The following is a 15,796-nucleotide window of genomic DNA, read 5'->3' on the forward strand; positions in this document are numbered from 1 at the left end:
CAATAATTTTAAGTACCTACCTACGTTCAAAATAAAATAATTGATAAACATAGGGAATTTGCAAGTACATAAAAACTAGAAATGCCTATTATTATTGGTATACATTAACTTTTAGCATAGCCTATGGAAATAGTTTATATTATAATTTTTTGGTCATAAAATGAGGTGTGTGTTTTTTCTGCGTAAAAAATTAAATTTAAAAATACGTATCAAAAAGTCGTAAAATAAATGAGTCGTTAATAAATATAAATGCTAAATAAAAAAAAAACTAAAAACTTAAATTATACGATATTCCTCTTAGAAACTCAATAATACTTTTGTCTTCTTTTTGAATATGGCGCCAGATATTTTGACAAAAGTGAAGAAAACAAGCAGAATGTGTTACAAATGGAAATACGTCATTGATCGCGTTGATTGAAGCTTTTTCAAAGTCTGTTATTATTTCAAGTTCCTTATTACTTTCGAAATTAATATTATTTTTAATTGCACAATTATTAAACTCGTTTAGCACTGTTTTATAGTCATCTTCAGTTTGGTTGGTCATCAGTACGTATACCAATGGTACACAAATGTTGTTATTAATACCTCGTGAAATTGATCCGTGTATTGTAAATATCTGTTTAAAAATTCTAGGACAAGCTTTAAATGTTCCATCAGCGAGCCAAAAATTTGATTCCCTCAAGTATATACAATTTTGAACAGTTGTAAAAATCATAAATTTATTATTTCCTTCGATTACATTTTTCAAAAGGAAAGGTTGTCCTGAAATTGCATTTTGAAGTTCCAAGGAAGGTATAAAATTAAATGAAACTGGTTCTAGTTCTTTTCCTTTTCTTTGTATTTTTACGATTTGCTTGCATGCGTTTTTAGTTACTTGAGATGACATTATAGCGTTGCTATTCGCAATTTCGTGATATATTTGATTTGACGAATCTTGTGAATTTTGAGCAAATTTTTTAATTTTATTTTTTAGAATTTTGCAACGATGTTTAACTGTATCTGGGTCTTTTCTTATCAAACATGTATTCATAATTATTTACAAGTAACATTTCCTTGTCATGTATACTTTTAAATGTCTGTATATACTAGCTATTTAAAAAAAAATCACTTACACAAATTGTATAAAATATTATTTAAAAACAACGTTCAAACGAAATTGTGTTCGATACTTTTGTAATGATGTATTAAACTGTACTGATAGATGGCAGAAAAAAGAACTTTTAATAATATCTATAATGATTTTCCCACGTAAAATCAATAAAGATAAGATTGTGTGAAATCCAATATAATGAAAACGCGATTAATGTTATTGGGGTTATTTTTGTTTAGTTTCATTTATCGCCAATTTCGTACAGACAATCTTTCGTACACTAAACGTTCGAACATACGGCATTCGAACACATGATTTTCGAACACATGACACGCTACCGTATTTTTTACCTTGTGGTATAGCCTGCATTTACGGGTGAACCGTTCGCACAATGACATTTAAAACTGTTGGTTTACTTGTTTAAGATTTTTTCGTATACTCACTAGTTATTGTAAATTTTTTTACGGATTAAAAATGTAATATTAAGCTCCTTAAACTTTTTCTTGTAGAAGTTAAAAAATATCGAAAACAGATCATTACTATGTGTTACTAAAAGTGTTTGGAGCTCTCTTTTTGACGAAATTTGATACGTATATGATAAGTATCAAATTATTGAACTTAATTTTTTTAAAGGTTACTCAAAATAAATACACTTTTATTACTTGAAATATTTCACTTTATTATTCACATAGTTACAGTATCATTTTCTACGCACAGTACAATTTTAAAAACAATAAAAAAAAATTAATTTAAGTAAAAAATTTGACAACTTCCCGAATTAATAAAATATAACATGAACCATCTTTAGAAATTGTTCCTTAACTATCCGTCTCCTTCACTCAGAACTGTAATTTTGTAAACAATGATTTATCATTGAATTAACATTTAACACATCCATTACGGTGATTACTCAATGACTAAGTATATTTAGTATTTACCTTCCATACAGCAAAATTAGTTTTCTGGATTTTTATAACATAAAACACAATTTTTTTAATACACATAGATATTTAAATATTTATAATAGGTAAATGCATAGAGCTGAAAGCCGTTAACTTATAGGTCAGGTGCTACATATGAAATTTAAAACATGCAATTCCGGACCAGACAGACTGTGATTAAACTAAATGTTCATTCAAGAGCCACATTTTTTTAAGTCAATAAAAAAAACATGATCATAAATAATCGACTTAAAATCAGAAAAATTTTATTCAAGTACAATTATTTATGTACGATCATTTTTGGTAGGTATTTAAAAAAAAAATTAAATACTTGAACAGTGAAACCTATTAAACATTGTATACCTGCGAACTACTAGTGCTAATACACTACTGATCAATTTATTTATTTAGCGTGTTGTCGATTAATAAGTGAATATAGGGGTGTAGATACTAAGTTACATATAACTTAATGTATTCAAATTTTAAAATTATTGGTAGGTAATTTCGTTATTCGTAACTTACTAATACATAAACTATTAAATATTACAGCCACTTGTATAATGATTTGAAATATTTGAATACGCCGATGCCTAATAAATTACTAATTTCTATGATACATTTTAAAGTCCCTTCCCCTTATGTGCATTAGGCGAATCAATTGTCTACACCAAAATAAAAAACCAATTTTATTATTTTGAGAGCCAGCCTATAACTAGAATAATGCTTATTGCAAACAGTGATCCGTCATATTTTGGTACTTATATTTTTTGTTAGGTATAAGGTTATAATCAATTTTTAAAAACCTTCTTGTGATTATATTTCCCATGTCATTGGGTTTTAGTCAGTAATGCTATTTAAAACAAACAAGTTCATCGTAATTCGTTTTACAATTATAAATATTTTTCTTAACTATTTGAAACGAAAAAAAAAACAAACAATACTAACTAAATTAAAACGCCATAGCACCCAACAACTACAGATTCCAAAAACAACACTGTCTGATTTAATAAATAAGAATACTTATAGACGATGTTTAAAAATTAGGTAATTGTACTTTATTCATATAATAACTTATAATCATCTGATATTTAAAAATTCAATCTATCACAATCCAGACAGTTTTGTCTAGTCACAGAGAAATTGATAAGTATTATAATAGTATTAAAACAGTTCGCCAGCTGCAAGCTTAATAAAAATTGAAGGCAGAGGGTTCACGATAAATCCTGCGTAAAGCGTTGAGACGCCCGAGTCTCTGTGTAATAATTCATTTAACGATCAAGTTTGCAACGTCTTTTCCCTCTAAAGCTAAATCGGATCATGTGCTCTTTTGACAGGGAACTGGGGGATGGGCCTGATTTAATTTACAAACTATTAGTATTTGATAACCGACTATGTCATAAAAAAAATTGTGTATTATATACCCAACATTTAAAACAAATACCTATGAGCATAAAATATATGTAGGTAAATAAATAGAAATAATTTACAGCTAGGGAGATTCACCAAGCATGCTCACCCCATTTTTCCCTTTAATAATGAATTTATTCAAATTCTGATTTTTGGAATTTTCAAATATACTCAAAGACCATAAATTCAAATCTTTGAATTTTTTTTTGCACTACTTAAGGAGTGTCCTGTGGTGATACAAAATTCTGTTTTTCAAATTAGAACCCCCTCTTTTACTGTAAATTAATAAATGGATAATTTGTTTGAAAATTTTGATGTACCACATTTAAAATTTGAATGAGCAATTTCTTAGTGATTATTTGTTTGTATTAAGTATAATAGTCCTTAAAACTAGTTTTACACAATTATAAAACATACTTAAAATTGTATCTGGTATTTCTTATACTTGGGCCATTTTTACAAATTATTAATATCCATGACTACAATTTTCCAATCACCATAGCACCAGTATCTTATAAACTCATAACTACGGACCTTTTATCCTTAGAACACAAAGTTAAATATCTCAAAAACTACTCTTACGAATTATGATTTTGATACTTCTAAAATTTCAGAAAAATTATCTTCTGTATAATGTATAGTAGAATAGGGGGGTTTTCATTTGAAAAACAGAAGTTTGTATCTCCACAAGACACTCCTTCAGTAGTACAAAAAATCCAAAGAATTCAAAAATATGGGTTTAAAGTATATTTAAAAATTTTAAAAAACAGATTTTAATTAACTGCATTATTGAAAAAAGAAAAAGGTGAGCATTGTGCTTGGTGAATCATCCGGTATACCATGGAATATAGATCATGTAAAAAGTTATTAATATAATTTTTTTTTAAATAAGAAAAACACATCTTAACTTTAATAACAGTATAATAATTATACTTACTGAGTATAGGTATAATACTATGAAAAAGATTAAAGAGTTATAAAGCTCGAAACTTATTAAAATAAAAATTGGATAGTTTTTCTCAGATGTATATTTGAATCTTTTTAAGTAAAATAGATGGAAAACATGCTGATTCTCTTTTTTGACAATAATGATGTATTTATTCAAATTGAACTAGTACTTCAGTTTTTATTTAATTAAAAAGAAAACGTATCTAAAACTTACTGTATAAAATATAACAACCAGACAATAATTATTTTAATTATATGCATATTAAAGAGGTGTAAATAAACAAAAGATGCTTGTCCCAATTTAGCAACGTGCATAATACTGCAATTAGAGATATCAGAGTTGAAGTAACAAAAAATAAATGATAATTTATTTAATTTAATAAACTCATACTATCCAAAGAAATTATAATGATACGTTTTATAATAATAATCTACTATTTTATAAATATAATTATAATTAATGAAAAAATAAAACAGTTGAAACCATTTAAATACTATGGAAAAATTTTAATTTTTTGGAGTGGTAAAATAAATACGCGCAATACTTTTTATGTCATAAAAAAAAATGATTTGTATTGTACCTCGACGTTTAATAACTATATTATTGTACACGTAAACATTATAAACTGAAAACTCATTTGGTTAATGTTAAGAACAGTGAACGTTTTCATCTCGTTTTACATTTTATAAAAATTAACTTAGAATCCTCATGGAACCAGAAAAATGTCCACTATTTTTGAAAGATTGATGAATAACTTTATTGGAATAACTTCATTACTTAATTATCTAATTAAATATTATTGTCTCGTCATATTATAATAATATGGTAGATTAATTTATTTTATATACTATTGGTAAAATTAATCCTTTATTTATTTTTTATTTAAATTTTAAGTCTTCAACATCTAGGGATATTAACTTAGTTTTAAATTCTTTATGGATTCTGAACGAATATTCACATAATATCTTCTTGTGCTTATTTTTCGACTCATTCAAAATATTAGCTATATTATTATTAGATATGTTTTATATTTTAATTTATGTGGACATAATATGTGCATTATAATACGGAAAGCGAGAAAGATACAGTAGTTCTATTCTACTTCAAGACTAAATATATTGATAATAAATTACTAATTTTATTTATGACGACATAGTGACATTAGTTATTTGTTCCGGACTTCCGGCTTAGTAAAATGGGTACACCTAATATATGTATAATATAGAATACGAGTATGTAGCTCTTATATTTGTATATTTATATATAAATACACATTATCCGTAAATGTTTTTAGTTATAGGTAGAACTGATAAGAAACTTCATGATGGTCCATACTACAGAACTTTCTGAATGTGAATACACGTAAATTGTACGAGAACAATATAATATTATGTACTATTCGTATATGTATACATGGCTATTTAAAATGGTGGAACTTTCGAGCGGAACAATATAGGGCGGACGAAAGGTCTTGGATATGTATAAATCACTGTTGGGTGATTTCAGCTTTACGCCAGTTAAGTAGAAACTCTAGTAGAAACATATGTCTTTTCTTGGGACAAAAAGTTTACAATCACCCTTGTCTTGGGAAAAAATTATGAGATTTTCCACCTTTATAATCAGTTTTTACTAAGTTTTTACTGTCTTAGCCATTATGAAAAAGTTTTCTGAACACGAATTTATTTTTTTGAACAAACATCAACATTTCTACATTTTAGTTTTGACTTATTGTATAGATTTTTTAATTATAATTTACAAAACATAATATTATTACAAACAGTTTATAAAATATAATTTACAACTAAAAAGTTATCTACACATTCTAAAGTTGGTGATGATTTTATTGTATTGAAATTTAAAATTCAACGGGTGGTTTCTGAGTTATTTAACTTATTATACCTACCAAGGATAATAGTATACTGAATCTTATTTTAATCAATAACTTGACTAAATATTACTGGTTTACATATTACATTTATGATTAACCACAAGCTCCAAATACAAACGTATTATTATTAATATTAAGTATTGGCTGTAAATATGATACATATGATAAGTCATGTGAAATTCCAGATATAATTAATTTAATGTCAATAAAACTCAAGGTGTGTTTAAGATAATAATATTATACCTCTGAGAATTCTGCCCAAAAATTAATTACAAAAATAACAACCATGGCAACGAAAATCACACGAGTGACACATATCTAAAGCAATATACATACCTACAGAGTTACATGATATATTTTAAGTGTCTACTGTTATAATCACCACCGTTTACGAGCTGCGATGTTAAATAAGTATTTTAATTTGTTTCCGTAGGACAACAATAATTTGTTGATCCATTATATTAAGTTGGAGGTAGACAAATAAGATTTGGTAGATTGCTTCATTTATTACAAAAAATAGTACACATTTATTTAAAGAGATAAATAATTGTATACTTTAATGACACCTTGAAATTGTAACTTAATAATACGTTACTATTATTATTTACTTCATACTGAATGTCCGGATCTCGTGTACGTTGCACAGTACATATTATTATTATCTCGAATCAGTTACAAGGGTGGAATTATATTTTTTTTGTGGGGGGGGGGGGGATTAAATGTTATCAAACAATATTAAATACATATTTAGAAAAAAACAGTCTTATTAATCATTAGTATAAAGATATATTGATTATAATGTACAATAGCTGTCAATAAACGTACGTATAAGTCATATAAATATAAACGTTTCAAAGTATTAGTAAAAAATATGTATATACATAAAAATATATATAAATATAAAATTGTCAATAATAACATTACAATTTTAAAATGTTTGTACCTATGTACAAATATATTCGTTATCGCGTAACTAATATGATTTAGAAACCTAAATAATAAAACTAAAAAATCGTTTATGAAATGTAATTTTTTTTTTTAATTCATACGTTTTATGCCTTAATTATTATATTGAAAATATTTCATATCACAACTAATGGGCCTCACCCACCTTAAATTCACCACTAATGAGTTGGTTCTACTGGACTAAAACATCAACAAGACCGATTTATGTACAGCCGCACTGTCACGTATACTATTATACAAAAAAGGAATTAGATACAAGCTACTTAATACAAAGAGTATTTCATGATTTTGAAGGCTTATAATAATTCATAACACTGGTGGAGAAACCCAGTTCTTTTACAAAACTCAAAAAATTAAGTTTTGCAAAATTATTTTCAATATGTAAGTAGGTAGCTGAAAAGTAGACGTTCATTTTATATTATAAAATCGATCATTCAGAGACATTATTTTTAATGCTTATATTCACTATACTATAGCATTTCGGTTAAGGTATAGACTTATTGCGAAACCTTCTCAATACATAAAATATATCAAATTGTTTTCTACTCTCAACTGTCAAAATATTTCTGTTATTATTCAGCTCAATGAGTCGACTAATACCACTTGACAGACAACCTGTCAACCTTGTCCCTCGACTATTCGTGCCCGTTCTTCTGTAAACTAGACGCGACTCTTAATACACCATAAATTCCAATAACCAGACGACTGAAGTACCTATGTGGATATCATATTATATCCAATTCAGTTATGAGTTATTATAACTACTTTAAACATCTGTATCACTTACACACATATAACACATCATTTTCTATGTATTTTATAGATATTTTATTTTTAGAAGAAACCTGTAAGACGCATCGAAATATTGAAATTGAATATTAATTGTTCGTTACTGTCGTTACTGATTAATATTATTAGTCAACACTTGCATTTTTGATAGCCAATATTAATTTTTAGTCCAAGCAAGTTCTAAGCATGGTCCATTCAAAGCACCGCTTTAACTACCTACTTATATCTAACTAAATAGTTATTGAACTTTTAAAATAAAATAAAATTAGGTTTTATAATTTGTATTTATACTCGTATTTTATACACTTTATTCAGAGGTATTTTGTACAGTGATATTATGATATAAGAACTAAACTAATTATTATGTAATTAAATCTGTAGCTTTCAAATCAACCACATTTACCAAACATAATACATTTATAAACACAATTTCACAAATGACAACATAAAAATAATAAAACGAAACGAAAATGAGGTCGTTTCCCCCGGGGAGAGGGGGGGGGGAGGAATTTAGGTATTCATCAGATTATTCGGCCACCTGAATTATATACTATCATATAAAAGTACTATTATATATTATAATATTTATATGATAAATATGATGGCATTTACACTAGTATAAGGACTGTGTATAACAACACTACAACAAGCAATAGTAATACGAGCGGCACCAAAAAATGTTGCAGTATTGTAGGCTGTCTTGACGAAAAAGTACAATAATCTATAAATCTATATATCTTACCTTCCAATCCCGCACTCTGCAATATGCCCATACACGTCAAGTAAACGAGTAAACAAAGAGCGCCTTCTATATTTTGACGCCTTCCACACTCTCTTTGCTTGTCCTAGTAATATAAGGTTGAAATATATATGTATAATATGATGGTTATTACTCAAACCATTATTCAGAGAAAAGTCATAATATTGACTTAAAAATAATATTTGTCGGTAATAGGTACTAATAGGAAAAGACATAGAACAGAATAGAAATGTTTTTTTTATAATTTTTAATATTTGAAAAAAAAAATAAAACAACGCATAATATGCTATCATTAGCTCACAAAGCATCACCCGGACTTCGTAATTTTTAATTGTTAGTGTGTTTAAAACCAGGCAAAATAAATTGTCAACTTATACCTAACCTAACCTTCATTAATTATTATATTTTTATTCAAAGAAATTGTGTTATTAATTCACTAGGAAAACAATAAAATAAAGTATCCAGATAATTAAAAATGTTCAATAGCTATATTAATACAAACATTTATACATATAAACATTCTTATTTTTAATTCCAATGTATTAATTTAATCTATACAGAATGTCCCGTGGTTATATACCCATTAGCCGCAGAGAGGTACTCGCCGCCTGAATAAAAACTGATTTTTTGCCGTTTTACCTGTAAACTAAAAAAATCATGAAATTAATAAAAATAAAGTGTTGAAAGGTCAAAACTTCTAGAAAAGTAAACTGCAAAATGAATATCTCTAATTATTTCAAAAATAAAAAAATAATGAAATAAGATAATAAAATATGTAGTCCTTGTCCATGTAAGTCGAATAAAAAAAAACAGATATATGATAAATTTATTATCTCAGGAGATATCGCAACGAATAAACCCTTGAGGGACACCTGTATTGTATTTTTATACAGATAGTAAATAATCTTAAATTTAAGATTATAAATAGTACAAATAATAATTAATTTGAACAACCTTTTTGGAATACGAGGTAAGTTCAAAAAAGGTGATTCTGAAAAAACAAGAAAAACTGTTTTTATGCTACCAGTGATACATGGTTATTTCTCTTTCATACTGATTATTTACAGTGGTAAAATTAAATAGTTTTTTTTTTTTTTGCAAATATTCACACATGATCCGTCTATCATTTGATAATACATCCCACTCAATATCTCAATATTTTGTCATATTTTGAGACTTACGTCATCAATCATTATATTTTCGTAACCATGATGTATAAAAATGTATATAATGTTGAAACTCTAGAATCAAGGCTCTAACCGTAACCATAAAAAATGTTTCAAATGGGTATTTTCGTAGAAATTTGGTACTTGAACCACTAATCCGATCGTTTTTTTTTTAGTTTACAGAGCCCGTTAGGTACACTCGCCGCGCCATCTGTCAGTTTATTTTTACAGTGACTTTTATAAAAAAAATGTACAAGGAACCACTTATTTATTTAACCACACAAACAGTTTGACATATTGCTTACAATTTTACATTACACATTTTGTTTTATATTTTCTAGGGTGGAGTTAGGTACAGCTATACTTGATAAACGGATTTGCTAATGAAGTGACAACGCTTAAACCGAAATACACCGAGCGACAAGTACCATGTTATAATAGATTATATTTTTTCCTTGGTAGAAGTCGGGTAGGTAATACAGCCCACATTATAATATAATATTAGTTTATTATTTTAGCCACCAGATTTGTAATTACTGTACGGGCTGCATATAGCTGTTTTAAAATTTCAGCAAAGAAAACTTATAAAACAATCATAATGAACAATCCGGTGAGAAACCTTTCGTTGAACTTTCAAGCTATTTGACTTGGAAAAAAAACTATGAATCTCAAATGTCTATAAGTAGCTAAAAAAGAAGCAACATTTTTTGTAAATCAAACATTATTATCATGTCTAGAAAATCCTGCATAATAAATTATATTATATTATATTATGAAAATAGGTCGGTGCCTATCAAAATAATTAACAATTAATTCAGTGAAAGCTTGCATTATCGACATAGTTAGGTATATAAAAAATAATTGTAATATAATATACAAAAAAAAACGAAATAAGTACTTATATTATCATCTATGCATATTATTACCATGTTTAAAGAGATATTTTTATTAGTATATAGTATTATAATCGTTCATATTTTATTTTGGACAAACACAAACAGTAACATAACAATGGAGTTATTATAGATATATTATACAACATTTTCACTACTGTACAATATTTATACCTAAATATATTTATTTTTTTACGTATAGAAGTCAATATAATATACTATATAGCCTCATAGGTAATATCGATGGATTCAACACTTTGATTTATTAGCTTCGAGATCATCCGTTCAGGACAAAACAAACGGGCCCAGAGCCAGAACTTTTATAGGTGATTTACTATTGGTGCACCGTAAGTGACACAGAGGGTGGTCGCCGTCAAACTATAAAGGTTCCATGCGATGCCAAATTGAACCGAGATTTGTTAACAAAAGAAACGTCCCCTTCAAGCTGTGCTGACATATAGGTCAATGTATAGTCATAATGTTAGATCAGTGAGTATTTTAACACAATATACAGTCTGCTAAACAGAAATTGACCACGCAATCAATGAACAATCTCTATTTATATTTAATTATTTTTAACGCACTTATAGAATATAGATTGTATTCATTTTATTGAAAAATGATTATAATATACAAAGTATTTTTATTTTATTGTCTAACAGTTTAGTATTGCAAATTGCAAATGGTTGCAGATTAATTGTATACAAGCCCATCATCTCCACGAGTAGCCACGACGTACTTTCATTTAAACGTAAATAACAAAAACAGTAAAAATTTAACTTGTGAAGCCATGAAAGTACCAGTAGTTTTTTTACAAAATATTGACCAATATTGCAGGCTTAACCTAGTTTTGTTGAGTAAAATTGTTTTTAATTCAATAGGTATCTTATTATGCCTTAACCATTCTAGACTTAATACACATTTATTTTGAAACAAGTGCATTACAATGCAAGAATACGAGTAAAACTTATAATATAACTAATATAAGTAAACAATTTATAATTGTAAATTAAATAACCTCTGAAGCCTCATTTCTAGATATAATTGAGTTCTTATATATTTAATAACACGTATCCAAAACCATAATATCAGCATGTTTCTTTTGTTAGTTTTGTTTTTCATGTATGTTGACTCGGGTCCTAGTAACTTCTCATTTATACAATTATACATTCTTAGTGACGCATGATATTCAAAGTTAAAGTGATTTATACATAAATAAAATGAACAAATACTAAAAGTTAGAACTCTAAAATAAATATGAATTGTATGCCATAGGTAGGCCATACATGAATAGTTATTTATTCACATTTTTAAATTAGGTAATTACTAATTATATATTATACTTCGTTTTTGTAGACCTAAGGTAATTTCAATTTTTTTTTTTTGATTTTAAAATAACAAAATATTGTTTACATTAGACTTATATATTGGATAAAATTATTGAATTAATTATTAAGTTCTATCATATAAGGGCTAAGAGAACAAATTATGTTTTTGACAACTAAATTATTTTAACTAAAAAGTTATGAAAATAATAATTATCATGACGATGCATATGTAAGAACACATTATCATTATTTTAAAAGCATTTATCATACAAATTTTCAACTTTAAACATTAAAGTACCTACGGGGATATAACAATCGTATAATAAATAACATGATATATTTAAATTTAGTTTCAAATCATTAATCTGTGTAATCACATAAATTATAAGTGTTATCTGTTTCTAGATAAATACATTTTTATATTTAAATACGTATTTTTCCCTAATTTATGTTTGGTCACTGTTCAGTGTTCATCATAAAATAGTTTCATGCAGTGCAAATTCAGATTAATGTCCAACGTGGTTAATGCTGCGAGTCCGAAGCGGTTTGTTAACTTGCGCATTTATAAATTCGCGTCCGTTATTCTAGCGAACGAGAAAGGGGAAAGAAGATTAAAAAAAAACTTAAAATTGGTATAAGGATTTACGTTTCAAGTATTGTGGTACTTTTTATATGAATTTTTTATACTGCTTTTTTTTTAACTGCGTAGAAGTCAACTTAACAAAAGTTACTTAAAACCCTCGCTGCCAAGACTCATATTCTTGGGAAGATTTTGAACGATGAAAATGTTTATTATTTAAATGTCGACTAAGAGGAAATTGCAAATTATAAGAAAATCTTCTAATAATGTTACTTTTCTTTTTTGATAACATCGTCTTTCGTCATAGTTTAGAAATAACTTTTGAAAATATTTCATATAGTTGTAATTTATAAATTTCATTTATTTTTAAATAATAATATGCTTTACTTACCGTACTCGATTCAATAATAATTAACCAAAATACCAAAATTATTACTTACTTAATATAACTCAGTAATACATAACAATATATATGGTATAATTACAGTTATTAGGTATTTTCATTTTAAAGTGATTATAGCCTGAGCGCACTTATAAAGCTTTTTTTGAATGTCACTTCGCTACCATATTTAAGTAATATGTTTAGGCTTCATCTTTTAATGATCATATTTTTGTTATTTTTATCAACATTTTGAATATAATGGTATTTACTTAAACATCATATCGTTATTTTTAATTAAATATACATACCCCTACAAACTATTCTGTACCTAATTTTAGTTTTATTTTTTTTTTTAAATTTATGGTTTAACGAAAAAAAATGTTCTCTTATAAATATAAAGATAACGATAACATGATGAGTTCAGAATGCCTCTTTTAGAAAAAAAAAAACATTAAAAACTATAGGCACTCCAAACCTATAACTTATAAACCACAAAAGATTATTTATAGTATATTCGAGTATGGCAAAATTCAATTTCGAATACAACTTAAAAAAATAAAAATAATAATGTATAATAATTACATTGAATACTTAATTTAATGATTTAATGATTTTTTTTTTGTAGTTTATTTATTTAAAATTATTTAAATTTCATATTATTTAGTTTTAAATTTATAATTATAAAATGTCTTTCAAAATAATCGATTATAAATATTAATATCTTAAAGAGTTATATAGAACTGTTGAAGTATTAAAATTAGCAAAAAAAGTTTCTACCTGCTCTTGAGGATGTATGGGTTTCTCTTAGCTTACATTTAATCATCACCAACGGTTAGGTTAAGTCTCCTAACTTTATTACACGTTTGATGCTATAAAAAATCTGGCTTCTAAAATTCTGTAGGAGAAATTTATTCACCGAAAACATTAAAAAATTTAACTTTTTTAGTCTCATAGGAAGATATTGGAAGTCTTGTTTACAGTTCACTGTAAGAATTGTATTTTGTTCATCGCTTAAATAATCTAATATTATGTTTCATTGAAGAGTTGGTTAAAATTATGATTCTTGCAACAATTAATTGTATTTGTTTCTCTATTATTTTATATTTACAACTGTAATATTTATTAAAAATACAGATAGCCATTTGAAAAAAAAACAAAAATTAAATATTACCTCAATAAAAAATTGTTAAACATTTTATTTTTCCCTCAGATAAAGTGTAAAATTGATAAGACGGAGTATATGACACCAGATAAACATACATATTAACCGAAATGTTAAACAATGCTATAATTTTAGAAGACTAAAAAACATTCAATAAAATTCAAGCATAAATATATGCTGCTATATGAGGAGGAAAAGTCCAAAATCAAAGATCATAATAGATAAATCATTAAAGACACAAACGTGCCGCGTAAGTCAATACGACCTGTAGTGATGCATGACAGTAAAATATGGAAGCTACATATAATAAAGTAGAAGCGAAGAACAAAATAACCTGCCAAATTTCTAAAGACAGATGGTAAGGACATTTTTTGGGCCATTTTTAGATACAAAGATAGGAGAATATTGGATCCGAAAGAATGAAAATCATGATCACATGGACTAGGAACGAAAAATACTCTTAGGAAGACTGAGTTTAAATAAGAAAGATCAAAGAACTCGTAGAAAAAATAGAAAGATGTAATTTATATTATTCTATTATCAGTATGGTTATTACTATGAAAAAGAAGAATATACAGGAATAGAATATCGTAATGTATTAATTCATATTATAAACTATAACGTTTCGACAGCATAACATTGGAAAAAATAATAACAATACTGCAGTCAAACTATGTACTACCTACAAATTATACTAAATAATACTTCACAGTACCATATAATAAGATTTCTAATTATTTCTTATACTATGATTCGTATTTGTCTCATTTTTTTATTTTTTTATTTTTTTATAAGATTGACCTACCTATTTGAAATATATTTTAATCTGGGTATACAGTATACTTTATGATATTAAACACTGAGATATTTGAAAACAATCAATTTTTCAGTTACACATAAGTATTTGGCGAATTCACTTTCAGGTCAAAGTTATAATTAATAGCCTTGGGAAGACTGGAAGAGAGAGGCGCATAACTGCACTGGAAAAAGGATTACGGACTTTATTCCGGCGTCCGTTTTCTAATTAAATTTGATTAAAACTTGTTACGGTATAAAGCATAATCCTCTTATGTATACGACTTAGTGAGAAGGATGGAAATTTGTATTTTATATTATTACTCGTATGTATAAATCTGGTATCCCTCTCTCGATTACATCTCCATTATGTAGGTACGTCCTTTGGATAGCCGACAGAAAAGTTTTGTGCTATGGGAAACTTGTACACAACTGCTGACAATATTTTGCAGCTAGATAGATATTATTAATGTACAACATGAGAATATATAAAATGGTGGACCTAAGATATACATAACTCGGCGCAAGGAGTAGACACTAAAACTGAATAGTTTATTCATTCGATGTATGAGTGTGTTTACAACTTTCCGCAAAAGTGATGGTACTGTTTTAGTGTTGTTTACATACCGTGTGCGGTTATCGCATTTAACAGAACAAAATAAAACGTGGTTTATCAATTTACAAGAAAAACACGTTATTT

Source organism: Myzus persicae, unplaced genomic scaffold (assembly GCF_001856785.1).
Source record: "Myzus persicae strain clone G006 unplaced genomic scaffold, MPER_G0061.0, whole genome shotgun sequence".
NCBI classification, from domain to species: domain Eukaryota; kingdom Metazoa; phylum Arthropoda; class Insecta; order Hemiptera; family Aphididae; genus Myzus; species Myzus persicae.